This window comes from Mustelus asterias, unplaced genomic scaffold (genome assembly GCF_964213995.1).
Source record: "Mustelus asterias unplaced genomic scaffold, sMusAst1.hap1.1 HAP1_SCAFFOLD_171, whole genome shotgun sequence".
NCBI classification, from domain to species: Eukaryota; Metazoa; Chordata; class Chondrichthyes; order Carcharhiniformes; family Triakidae; genus Mustelus; species Mustelus asterias.
In genome coordinates, this window is record NW_027590177.1 from 812493 (window position 1) to 826808 (window position 14316).

At 46.6% G+C, this 14316-nt stretch overlaps 1 protein-coding gene and 1 pseudogene across 1 annotated transcript in view; one reads left to right on the forward strand and one right to left on the reverse strand.

Moving 5' to 3' along the window:
* Positions 1-14316, reverse strand: part of LOC144485233 (uncharacterized) — a 66949-nt gene that overhangs the window by 19745 nt on the left and 32888 nt on the right.
* LOC144485196 (uncharacterized) lies at positions 1966-3872 on the forward strand (annotated as a pseudogene).

Below are 14316 nucleotides of genomic sequence, written 5' to 3' on the forward strand. Positions count from 1 at the left end.
ATTTATCATTTCCCCGCACGCCGCCCTCTGCCTCGTATTGATCTCGCTTCCAAATTAAAACCATCCGTCCGTCGCCATTACCCGCACTGCGCATGCTTCGGGTCCCGCCCTTCATTCACTCCGATTGGGTGGAGGACCAGCCGCTCCCGCTCGGACCTCCAGCCCCGCCCCTTTTTCCTATTGGCCCGGAGCTGCCGTCAATCAACCCCAGGGCATTGTGATGTGGAGCATGCGCAGTGTGTGTATGCAGCCAGTGAGTAAGTGCCGGGTGAGCGGGAAGGATGGCGTCGGAGGGAAAGGTTTAGAAATCAGTGGTGTCGGCCACAAAAACCAGAACAGAGGCGGTCGTGTTAAATATCAAGCGGGTGAGTGCGGAAGGGTGCTGGAGCCGGTGGGTGTGTGCCGATGTTTCAGATAATCCTCGATAGAGGCCTCAATCCCGGAATGAGAAGCAGCCGGTTCAACTGTTGAAAGACCCGGATACCGACCGCCATCTTTGTAGGGGGCAATGTGTAGAAAAGCGCATGCGTAGCGCCATCTTTATCAGGAGCAGTGCAGCAGCGCGCGTGCGCAGTGCTCCCTTCAGCAGGCGGACTGAGTGATGGATTTTGGAAACTCTTTTACAAGGGGATGGTTTACACACAGCAAACTCAAATCAAGAGAATTATTTGTCTCTTCTGAATGGAATTAGCAGTTAGAATGTTTGTTGATCTATCTAATACTGGGAAACATGAACACACAAACTTCTTATTGTTGTGTTCTCTACCTGAAGGCAGGTCCTGACCCACAATGTCAGGATCTCCGCAATGGGTCGGGCAAAGAGGCAGAACCCAAATCCACCCCAGCCAGAATGGGGATTGAACCCCGTGCTGTCGGCACCAATCTCATCCACACCGGCCAGCTAGACCCCACAAGGAACCATGCTGCAGTGGCAACAGAAACTTTTATATCCGCTACCCATGGAGCCATGGATAGTGATGGGAGAGGCTCCAAATTGTTTCCATCATATGACTGACCAGGAATCTCTCCTGCTCTTATTGTCTATCATTGGTGTATGTTCGAAGGGCAGCACGGTGGCACAGTGGTTAGCACTGCTGCCTCACAGCGCCAGGGATCCAGGTTCGATTCCCGGCCTGGGTCACTGTCTGTGTGGAGTTTGCACATTCTCAGTGTGTCTGCGTGGGTTTCCTCCGGGTGCTCCGGTTTCCTCCCACAGTCCAAAGATGTGAAAGTTAGGTGCGTTGGCCATGCTAAATTGCCCTTTAGTATCAGGGGGACTAGCCTGGGTCAATGCATGGGGATAGGGCAAGGGCAGGATTGTGGTCGGTGCAGACACGATGGGCCGAATGGCCTCTTTCCGCACTGTAGTGATTCTATGAATGATTTACAGTTTGGCCACATTATGAACACACCTTCCTCGGCCATGTACTCTGAGTGGGACTGGAAACCAGAGCTTCTGACTCAGAAGAAGGGTCACTCCCCACTGCACCACATCTTCACAGTGCACAATCCAGACTAATAAATCCAACAGGAAAACAGGAGACATTTCTTTTCACAAACAGTTGTTAAAATGTGGAACTCACTGGAAGTAGTTGAGACAGATAACTTAGATTTTTTCAAAAGGAAACTAGATGAGAATGAGAGAAAAGTGAAGCTGAAAGGCTGAGATGAGGTTAGCAGAATGGGAGGAGACTCGTGTGGAGTAGAAACTCCGTACAGACTCGATTGCCCGAATGGCCTGTTTGTGTATTATATAGTCTATGTAATTCTTCGTGAAATTATTTTGCAGGGTAATGGAAGAGGAGGATTTGCAGTCAGGAAAAACAAACCAAACTTCGTGTCACAATTGGAAAGTCAATTCGTCAGGATGTGAAGATTTGTACACCTGAAGGGATTTAATTGACTGTCTCAGCAGGAAGCTGGTGAGAGTCTGTAAACCTGCTCTTCCTGTGGGGAGGGATTGATACAGCTGGAAAACATGATGACACGACAGCGAGCTCGCCATAGTGAGAATCCGTTCACCTGCTCAGTGTGTGGAAAGAAGTTCATGTGTTCGTCCAACCTGCTGGCTCACCAACTCGATCACATTGATGAGGACCCTCTTCAAAGCTCTGACTCTGGGGACAGCGTTGAGACGCCTGAGGAACAGGCCCAACACCAGCGAGTTCACACTGACAAGAGACCGTTCAGCTGCTCCCACTGCGGGAAGTGGTTCAGCCAGTCCTCCCGCCTTGCAGAGCACCAGCTCCTTCACACACACGAGAGACCGTTCAGCTGCTCTCACTGTGGGGAGTCGTTCAGCGACTCAGTGCATCTCACTGAGCACCAACAAGTTCACACCAAGGACAGGCCATTCAGCTGCTCCCAGTGTGGGAAGAGATTCACTCAGTCCTCCCACTGCACTGAGCACCAGCTCATTCATTCTGATGAGAGAAGTTTTAAATGCTCAGAGTGTGAGAAGACCTTTAAAACAAACAATAGTCTCCTGAGACACCAATGCACTCACACTGGGGAGATGCCGTTCCCGTGCTCTGTGTGTGGGAGGAGATTCAATCATTCATTCCACCTTCTGAGGCACAAACTTGTTCACACGGGGGAGAAACCATTCACCTGCTCCGAGTGTGGGAATGGATACACTCGCTCATCTCATCTTGTGATACACCAACGAATTCACACCGGAGAAAGGCCGTTCACCTGCTCCGAGTGTGGGAGGGGATTCACTCGTTCAACGCACCTTGTGATGCACAAGCAGATTCACATTGGGGAGAGGCCATTCTCTTGCTCTGTGTGTGGGAAGAGATTCACTCAGTCATCCGCCCTGCGCACACACAAGCGAGTTCACACCGGGGAGAGGCCGTTCACCTTCTTCGTGTGTGGGAAGAGTTTCCCTCGTTTGTCCCATGTTGTGATACACGAGCGGGTTCACACCGGGGAGAGGCCGTACATTTGTCATGTGTGCGGGAGGGCCTTTACTTGTTTACACCACGTGCAGAAACACCAGCTTGTTCACACCGGGGAGAAGGCCTTCATCTGCTCCGTGTGTGGGAAGCGTTTCCCTGAGTCCTCCAGAGACACGAACGCATCCACACTGGGGAGAAGCCCTTCACCTGCTGTGTGTGTGGGAAGGGATTTGTTCAGTCGTTCGACCTGGTTAAACACCGGCGAGTTCACACCAGGAAGAAGCTGCTCACCTGCTCTGTGTGTGAGAAGAGATTTACTCGGACATCCAGTCTGCTGAGACACCAGAAACTTCACATCTTACCGACAAAGCTGGACTCTGCTGTTGCTGCTGAGAATCACACCCAGAACTGAACCTTTTCTCCTTTCTAACTCGAGATTATTTCAGTCTCATACCTTCAGTTACTCTCATGGACAAGTCCCAGCTCCCCATACCTACCAGAGTGTCTCTCCCAGCCTCGAGATCCAGGGAAGGTTTCGGTAACATTCCTGGGATCAATGAACACAAAACACAGTTTGTGAATCACTTTCAGCTACTGGGCTCAGTGTGTGTCTCACAGGATCTCACTCACCTTCTGTATGTGAATGGAATGTCATGTTTGCAAACCAGGTTTAAACTGAATTTGATTTGATTTATTATAGTCACATGTATTAGTATTGTTTCTTGCACGCTATACAGACAAAGCATACCGTACATAGAGTACATAGGGGGAAAGGAATGATTTGATTTATTGTCACATGTATTGGGATACAGTGAAAAGCATTGTTTCTTGTGAACTATACAGACAAAGCATACTGTTCATAAAGTACAAAGGGGAGAAGGAAAGGAGAAGATGTAGAATATAGTATTATAGTCATAACTAGGGTCTGGAGAAAGATCAGCTTAATACGTGATAGGATCATTCAAAAGTCTGATGGCAGCTGGGAAGAAGCTGTTCTTGAGTCGGTTGGTACGTGATCTCAGAATTTTGTAAGGTGGAAGAGAGAATATTCGAAGTGCGTGGGGTCCTTGATTATGCTGGCTGTTTTTCTGAGGCAGCGGGAAGTGTAGACAGTGTCAATGGATGGGAGGCTGGTTTGCGTGATGGACTGAACTACATTCCCAACTGTTTGTGGTTTATTGCGGTCTTGGTCAGAGCAGGAGCCATACCAAGCTGTGATATAACCAGAAAGAATGCTTTCTATGGTGCATCTGTAAACATTGATGAGAGTCGTAGCCTTTTAGATCAGAGCTGAGGAGAAGGGAGTTCTGAATCGACTGTATTATCTCTGTTCTCCAGATCGAATGACTATTTTAAAAATGTAATGGTATTTTCTTCAAGAAACACATTCACAGCCCAAAGACTTAACTGCTGTGTAACTTACGTCAAAGATTCATAAAATTAAAGATACAACAATGGAAATATGTGACAATCCTGTAATAACAATAAACAAATTGATCAGGTAACAGGAAAGTGTTGGACATGATATTAAAAGAAGGAACATTGAATTAAAGTTACAGACCAATACACCATTCCTATGTTACAGGCTCTGAAATGCATATAAATTTTATCATTTCAGTACTTCGTTGAGCACTGGAACCATGTGAGGAATTACTCTGTCTGTATTATTGCAGTGCAGTTAATAAAGTCAGTAAAAGACAATCGGTTGTTGGGAATTTGATTATCTGGTGTTTGAAACCACAAGATTCAATATTTAGAGTCAACAAGATGAACAAGGAAATACATCAGGGCCCAAAACTCCAGCTGGATATTCACAGGAGAAAGTCTGTTATTTAAAACCTCAAGTGGACAGAAGAAAAATCTCAACTAAAAACCCTCCAATCATTTGTAAACATGTTTCAAATGCTGAGAGATTTCAACAGTGAGTTTCCATCACATTGAAGTCAATGGAAGGTGAGAGATGGTTCAAGGTTCCAGTTAGAAATGTAACTTGATGTTTCCATTGCCTTACATTGGTAGATTCAGGAATTCACACTAACATTTTAAATCTCTACTTTTTTCAGACTGGAAACTTAAACCTGCCGTTTCACTCAGTCAGGAACAGATCCCAGTTTTACACCAACCTCTGATTTGACAGCACGTTTCCAGCAATCACCGTTGTTCTTCCTGACTCTAAACACAGTTGTAAAGGAGCCTCTGTTCCATGTCTAGGAGCTCTGAAACATGGAAGAGAGCGGCTGGGACACATTTCTTACACACCTCAGGATTTACCCACATGTTCAATCCTAACTGCAGCATTAGCCAAATCCAACTCCTGCACTCATTTGTGAACTCGCTGGTGTCTCAGTAGGTTGGATGATGGAGTGAGTCCCTTTCCCACACACAGAGCAGGCGAATGCACCCTCCTCAGTGTGAACTTGCTCATACACCAGCAGCTCAGATGAGTCAGCAAATTCCTTCCCTCACCTGGAGCATCTGAACAGCCTCTCCCCGGAATGAACTTGCTGGTGTGCCGACAGACTGGATAACTGAGTAAATCCATCTCCACAAATGGAGAAGGTGAAAGTTCTCTCCTCAGTGTGACTGTGTTGATCATTTCCCAGTTGAAACGGGTAAATGAATCCCATCCCTCAATCCCCATATGTCCATGCTTTCTCCATGGTGCTGGTGTCCTTGTGTCTCTCCAGGTTGGATGATCAGTCAAAGCTTCATCCACACACACAACACGCATACAGTCTCTCCTCGCTGTGAATGCTGTGATGTATTTTCAGGATGTGTAACCGGTTAAAGCTCTTTCCACACTCCGTTCACTGGAACACTCTCACTCGGGTGTGTCTGTGTCTCGGTGCTTTTCCAGTCACACTGATATTTGAAATAGGGCGGCACGGTAGCACAGTGGTTAGCACTGCTGCTTCACAGCTCCAGGGACCTGGGTTCGATTCCCGGCTTGGGTCACTGTCTGTGTGGAGTTTGCACATTCTCCTCGTGTCTGCGTGGGTTTCCTCCGGGTGCTCCGGTTTCCTCCCACAGTCCAAAGATGTGCTGGTTAGGTTGATTGGCAATGCTAAAAATTGCCACTTAGAGTCCTGAGATGCGTAGGTTAGAGGGATTAGCGGGTAAATATGTGGGGGTAGGGCCTGGGTGGGATTGTGGTCGGTGCAGACTCGATGGGCCGAATGGCCTCCTTCTGCACTGTAGGGTTTCTATGAAATCTTTTACCACAGATAGAACAAACAAACATTTCTCCTTCCACATTGAAAGGTTAATGATATTCAGGTCCTGATGAATCGAGTGATTCTGTTAGATCTCAATGTGATGTTTGGCTATAAGTTCCCGACCTGTAAATCATCCCCTGCTAATACCCTGGGAATAATGTTCACAAGAATCATCAATAACCAGCCTCTTGTGCTGTTTGGGTTTCTGTTTCTCTTCCTGTACAATGTAACCCTGCCCTCATGTTCTACAGACATCCATTTCCCAAACACTGATCTGCTCGAGGGGGTTCCACCAACCCAAATGTCTGCCTCTGTACCACGGTTAAATTCACGGCTGGGTGGCCTTGGAAAGGGAGCACGTGGTGTCCACTGCCACTGCCAGGCCTTCCATGACTGGTGGGTTCTTGTGGGGTGTGGGCTGCATCATCAATCCCGGCCCCCCAGTAATGACATTTTAGTCTCATTAGTTACCTTTCACCCTCATTCTGTTTCATGTCACAGAATCATAGAATCCGTACAGTGCAGGAGGCCATCGGCCCATCGAGTCTGCACCGACCACAATCCCACCCAAGCCCTATTCCCGTAACCCCACATATTTACTCTCCTAATCCCCCTGACACTAGGGTCAATTTAGCATAGCCAATCAACCTAACCTGCACATCTTGGGACTGTGGGAGGAAACCAGAACACGCGGAGGAAACCCACGCAGACACAGGGAGAACATGCAAACTCCACACAGACAGTGACCCAAGGCCAGAACTGAACCCAGGTCCCTGGCGCTGTGAGGCAGCAGTGCTAACCACTGTGCTGCCCATTTACTTTTGGTTTATATTAAACAACATTTTAATTAATTTTGATACATTTTCTTTGAAGTTCTGTCTTTTTGTTACAATGATGTTTTGAGGAGATTTCACTTGTTAATTAGTTTATTTGTTTTAGTGGTATAAAAAACAGAACACAGATCAGAGACCTCACTGACTTCAGCCCAAAGTGGAACCACAGGAAGAGGAGACTCCACAAACATCCCTATTCTCAATGATGGGTCCAGCACATCAAGACTGGGTTTTGTGTTTACTGAGGCCGAGTGTGTTATCACTACCTTCACTGATTCCCCAGGTGAGGAGAGATGTTGTGGAAGGTCTGGGTCCAAGGGAATAGCTGAAGGTCCGCAACTGAAATGATCCAGACAGTGAGAAAGGAGAAAAAAAATACTCACAAATGGAGCAGTCAGTAACAGGATATCGAATAATCTCCTCTTATCCTGGAGAAATAAAGGACACGACGGTGTGTCTGAAATAATATTAGTTCATTTGACACGCATCGGAATACTAAACTGCAGCAAGTTATGGAGATTATTAACATCAGCATGAAGAAACTCCAGCTCTCAGGCTGAACATGTTTCAGGCTGGGATGTGATTAATCTGGAATTAAAAGTCTACTGATGACCATGAAACCATTGACGATTGTCGGAAAAACCCATCTGGTTCACTAATGTCCTTCAGGGAAGGAAATCTGCCGCCCTTACCTGGTCTGGCCTACATGTGATTCCAGAGCCACTGCAATGTGGTTGACTCTGAGATGGCCTCTGAAATGGAGGGGAATTAGGGATGGGCGATAAATGCTCGGCCCAGTCAGCGACCCTCACGTCCTGTAAGATGAATTTTTAAAGATAACAGCAGAATCCAAATCCTTCCATCATTTGTGAACTTTCTGGTGTCTCAAAAGGTGGGATGAGTGGATGAAGGTCTTCCCACAGTCAGAGCAAAGGAATGGCCTCTCCCCAGTGTGAACTCGCTGGTGTGTCAGAAGATTGGCTGAATGAATGAATCCTTTTCCACACGTGGAGCAGGTGAACGACCTCTTCCCAGTGTGAACTCGCTGGTGTTTCTGGAGGCTGGATGACAGAGTGAATCCTGTCCCACACACTGTACATCTGAATGGCCTCTCCCCATTGTGAACTCGCTGGTGTGTCAGCAGGTCAGTTGTGGTTCTGTAAGTCTTCTCACACTCAGAGCATTTGAAAAGTCTTTTATCCGTGTGAACCAGTTGGTGTTTAGCAAGGTGGGATGATCGTGCAAATGCCTTCTCACACACAGCGCAGGTGAATGGCCTCTCCCCAGTGTGAACTCGCTGGTGTATCAGCAATTCATTTGTGGTTTTATAACTCTTCTCACATTCAGTACATTTGAGAGGTCTGTTATCAGTGTGAACCAGTCGGTGTGTAGTGAGGTAGGATAATCGCGTGAATCCCTTCCCACACACAGAGCAGGTGAATGGCCTCTCCCCAGTGTGAGTGCGTTCATGTTCGATGAGGTTCTGTGATCGTATGAACCCCCTCCCACAGTGAGAGCAACTGAACTGTCTCTCAGTGTGAACAACCTGGTGCGTGACCAGGTCCTCCGAGCTTTTAAAGTTGCTTTCACAGTCCGAGCGGTTTAACAGCCTCTCATCAAGGTGAACTTGCTGGTGTGAAAGCAGGTGGGATGACTGAATGAATCCTTTCCCACACATGGAGCAGGTGAATGGTCTCTCCCCAGTGTGACTGCGTTGATGATTTTTAAGCTGGGAAGGGTAACTGAACCCCTTCCCACAATCCGCACATTTCCACTGTTTCTCCATGGCGCTGGTGTCCTTGTGTATCTCCAGGTTGGATGATCAGTTAAAGCCTCATCCACACACAGAACACGTGATGATTTCTCCTGGCTGTGAATGTTGTGATGTTTTTTTCAGGCTGTGTAACTGGTTAAAGCTCTTTCCACAGTCAGTTCACTGGAACACTCTCACTTGGGTGTGTGTGTGTCTCGGTGCTTTTCCAGTCACACTGATGTTTGCAAAACAAACAAACATTTCTGCTTCCACATTCAAAGGTCGATGATAATCAGGTTCTGATGAATGGAACAATTTTGCTGTATTTTTGTGTGATGTTGTGTTTGAGTTTCACATTTGCAAAACTTCCTCTTCTAATACCCTGTAAAAGGAGTTTACAAAAATTATCATTGTAACATGATAGAAATTCAGAACAGATATTTAATTTTCTATTGAATATTCTTTTCCCTTGTTTGTTTCCCCAAATATGTGGTCCAAACAAACTAAAAGAAAAAGATCAGCAACAAAGTACCAACAAGAAGAAAGGTTAGCTTCCTAACGAAACCAGAATGTTGTTTCCAGTGTCTTGAAGTTACTTTGTACCCTGCGATGCTCATCAGTTGTGGAAGGTAGCAAGTGCATCAGTGGACACCACATGCTCCCTCTCCAGGAGAGACTGCAAGGATATGCGACATCCACCCAATTGCTATGGACACTGCTCATTCAGCTTCAACAAATTGTTGTTTGAATCTGGCCCAAGAGCAGGTCCAGGAGAAGATACTCTGATCTTGGTTAAGCTGCATTTGGAGTATTGCATGCATTCCTGGCCACCATATTACCAGAAGGACCTGGAAGCTCTGGAGAGAGTGCAAAGAAGGTTCACCACGATGTTGCCTGGTCTCGAGGATGTTGGCGAGGAGGGGTTGAATGGGATTTTTCACTGGAAAGACAGAGGCTGACGGGAGACCTGATAGAGATCTACAAAATTATGAGAGGCATAGGCAGGGTGGATAGTCAGAGGTTTTTTTCTTAGGGTGGAATTATCAATTACAAGGGGCACAGGTTCAAGATGAGAAGGGGAATGTTTAAGGGAGATGTGCAGCGGAAGTTTTTCACACAGAGTGGTAGGTGCCTGGAACGTGCTGCCAAATAGGTGGTGGAAGCAGGCAGATTAGCAAAATTTAACAGGAATCTGGATGGGTACTTGAATAGGGAGGAATTAGAAATTATCGAAAGACTATTAATCCAGAAACTCAGCTAATGTTCTGGGGACCCGCGTTCAAATCCTGCCACAGCAGGTGGTGGAATTTGAATTCAACAAAAAATATCTGGAATTAAGAATCTACTGATGACCATGAAACCATTGTCGATTGTCGGAAAAACCCATCTGGTTCACTGATGTCTTTTAGGGAAGGAAATCTGCCATCCTTTTCTGGTCAGGCCTACATGTGACTCCAGAGCCACAGCAATGTGGTTGACTCTCAACTGCCCTCTGAACAAGGGCAACTAGGGATGGGCAATAAATGCTGGACAGCCAGCGACATCCATGTCCCATAAATTAATTTTTAAAAATCCCACCCAGGGCCAATTCCCACAACCACACACATTTATCTTACTAATTCTCCTGACACTCGGGTCAATTTAACATAGCCAATCAACCTAACCCGCACATCTTTGGACTGTGGGAGGAAACTGGAGCACCCGGAAGAAACCCACACAGACACGGAGAGAATGTGCAAACTCCACACAGAAAGTGACCCAAGGCCAGAATTAAACCTGGGACCCTGGAGCTCCGAGGCAGCAGTGCTAACCACTGTGCCACCATGCTGCCCAGAGGGATACAGACCGAGCAAGGGCAGAAGGTTTTTTGTAAATTAGGGTATCATGATTGGCATGGACTTGGAGGACCAAAGGGCCTGTTCCTGTGCTCTACTTTTCTTTGTTCTCCCCAACTTCCCCCCTCACAGCCAAAGATTAGGAGATTGGGGTGAAAGTGTTAACAAAGGTTGAGGAGCAGCTCCTTCAGGTAACTATACAGGACTGCAACATCTCACACTGAATATAGAATCCCTACAATGCAGAATGTGCCATTTGACCCATTGAGTATGCAATGACTCTCCGACAGAGTATCTTAGCAGGTGTTCTTCCTCACCCTATCCTGGTAACCTCACAATTTCCCATCTAACCTGCACATCTTGGGACACTAAGAGGCAAGTTAACATGGGCAATCCACATCTTTGGGCTATAATATAATATTAATATCATGTAAACATGGCCCATGGACTCCTTTAGGCTGCAAACATCAGCTGCAGCCTGGGAGTGGATGAAGCTGTTTAAAATCTGTTTACTCAGTTATGGTTCCCCGGGCACCAGTTGGGAACAGAGACCCTGAAGCCCCGTCCACTCTGTGACATCACCTGAACGAAGACGCATGCGCACTCCTCGGCTTTGAATCAAGATGGCGGCCAGTAACCGGGGCCTCGTTTCGGGAAAAAGACCCGGAGCGGCAAACGCGGCACCTTCAGGTTCGTTATAGGGGGTTAGAGAATTCACCCGGTGTTTACAAACTCTCCCCAACCAGAATCGCCTCCGTTACTCACTCCGGGTTTCCGCATCCTTACCGACTGCCTGTTAACCAAAGAAACGTCTTTGTCTCAGGAGACATCACTCATACTGCGCATGCTCCAACTGGATGAGCATTGAGCCTGCGCACTACTCTCCTGCAGTGAAGAAAGGGGACTTTCAGCACCGCGGGGAATGCTGGGTATAAAGCCCGCCATTGACAATCCCAATTAGTGAATAGTGATTATTTTTGCTGTGTTGTGGAAATTGTGGCGGGTGGGGAAACCGATAAAATTAGGAACAAAATCATAAATTACGCCAAGTGTACAGACCGTTAATTATCAACCAGAAAGAAGGAAAATAGGGATTGCTGAAAGACTGTCCTTTTAAGTATTGAAATTATATTTATAATGAGAAGAAAATCAATCTGTGTAGCTTTAGTGAATATCGATATGCAAAGAGTAAGATGAAAGACTTTTAATCACCTCAAACACTTGGCATAGAACTGTCTGAAACTCAAAACAGGAGCTTCAGGAAATCAATGACAAAATGAGCATTTATAAATATGTAAATATATATATATATATACATATATAAATTTATAAATGAGCATTTACACCGTTGACAGAAGACATTTTTAAATGTAAATTATTTACACTCAATCACTTTTGTATTCATTTGTGGGACGTGGACGTCGCTGGTCGGCCAGCATTTATTGCCCATCTCCAGTTGCCCTTGGTGGGCACTTAAGATTCAACCACATTGCTGTGGCTTTGGTATCACATGTTTTAATGACAATGTTACAATCCATAATTATCCATGTGGCAGAATGTATCCCATCAGTGACTGGTTGTCTGTTCTGAATTTCTGAGCTGTACTGACAGTGATGACATTTGCAAACTTCTTTTACAGGATATTAAAAGGGAAGAACTTGCCATAAGAAATCTCAAACCAAACTTCACACCAAGATCTGACAGAGTCACTCGATTTAATAGGATGAGGCAAACCATCGCCCATTTTACCATTCCTGTGACTGGAAAAGCACCGAGACACCGACACCATGGGGAAACCGTGGAAATGTGAGGGTTGTGGAAAGGGATTCAAGTCCCCATCTGAGTTGGAAATTCATCGACGCAGTCACACCGGGGAAAGACCATTCACCTGCTCTCAGTGTGGGAAGAGATTTACTAATGCATCCGACCTGCTTACACACCAGCGAGTTCACAGCAGGGAGAGGCCATTCACCTGCTCTGTGTGTGGGAAGAAATTCAGTATTTCATCCAACCTAGTGAGACACCATCGAGTTCACACAGGGATGAGACCATTCAGCTGCTCAGTGTGTGGGAAAAGATGCAGAGATTCATCCACCCTACTGGTACACCAACAAGTTCACACCAAGGAGAGGCAATTCATCTGCTCTGACTGTGGGAAGAGATTCACTCGGTCATCCAGTCTGCAGAGGCACCATCGAGTTCACACTGGGGAGAGACCATTCACCTGCTCAGAGTGTGGGAAAGGATTCAGAGATTCATCTGACCTGCTGGCACATCAGCGAGTTCACACTGGAGAGAGGCCGTTCATCTGCTCCGTGTGTGGGAAAGGATTCGGAGATTCCTCCACCCTGCTGATACACCAGCGAGTTCACACTGGGGAGAGACCGTTCACCTGCTCCACTTGTGGGAAGGGATTCACTCAGTTAGCCAACCTGCTAAGACACCAACAAATTCACAGCGGGGACAGGGAGAGGCCTTTCATCTGCTCAGAGTGTGAGATGGGATTCTGTGAGTTATCTACCCTGCTGACACACCAGCGGGTTCACACTGGGGAGAAGCCATTTACCTGCTCCGTGTGTGGGAAGAGATTCAATCGGTCATCGAACCTGCTGACACATCAGCGAGTCCACACTGGGGAGAGACCATTTACCTGCTCTGTGTGTGGGAAGGGATTCACTCAGTCATCCCACCTGCTGAGACACCAGCGAGTTCACAAGTGATGACAGGGGTTGGATTTTGCTGTTATTGCTGCTGTTAATCACATCCAGGACTGAACCATGTTCATTCTGACAGTTGGTGAAGTGGGAGGGTCAGAGGGTTTCTTGCTGTTGGACTGACCGGTCTCTCAATTTTCATTCCAGTGGCTGATTCCCTTTGAGCGAGGGCACATTTCCACTGAAATGATCCACAAAAGCAGATGTCAGATGAGACCGAGATGAGGAAAAAACTTAACTCAAAGTGTAGTGAACTTGTGGAATTCTCTACCACCGAAGGCTGTGGAATCCCAGTCACTGAATATATTCAAGGAAGAGAAAGATTTTAGTTTAGATTTTAATGGCTTCAGGTGGTATGGGGAGAATATGGCATTGAGATCGAGGATCAGCCATGATCATATTGAATGGTGGAGCAGACTCGAATGGCCTGCTCTTAGTTTCTTACAGTACAGTAATTTTATCCTGAGTAATAACGTCTTTTTCCTACCACTACAGGTCCTTTATCGCTCATCCGTCCTCATTCTCAGGGTTGGCCGCGCTCTGAACAATCTTTGTCCACTGTTTTCTCAGCTGCTCTCACTGCCTGTCCCATCGAGAGGCCGGTCCACATTCCGATATTATCCACCCATCTCGGGCCTTCCTTGCACACATTTTCCAGGTGTTCTGTCTCACATTACCTCTTTTTCCAAACACTCCCTCCCTATTCACAACACATCTTATAGAGACCTATAAGATAATGAAGGGGCTCGACAGGGTGGAGGCAGAGAGATTCTTTCCACTTAGAAAGGAAACAAGAACTAGAGGACACAGTCTCAAAATAAGGGGGAGTCAGTTTAAGACAGAGTTGGGGAGGAACTTCTTCTCTCAGAGGGTAGTGAGTCTCTGGAATTCTCTGCCCACTGAAGCAGTGGAGGCTACCTCGTTAAATATGTTTAAGTCACAGGTAGATATTTTTCTGATCAATAAGGGAATTAAGGGTGATAGGGAGCAGGCGGGTAAGTGGAACTGATTCACTTCAGATCAGCCATGATCTTACTGAATGGCGGGGCAGGCTCGAGGGGCTAGA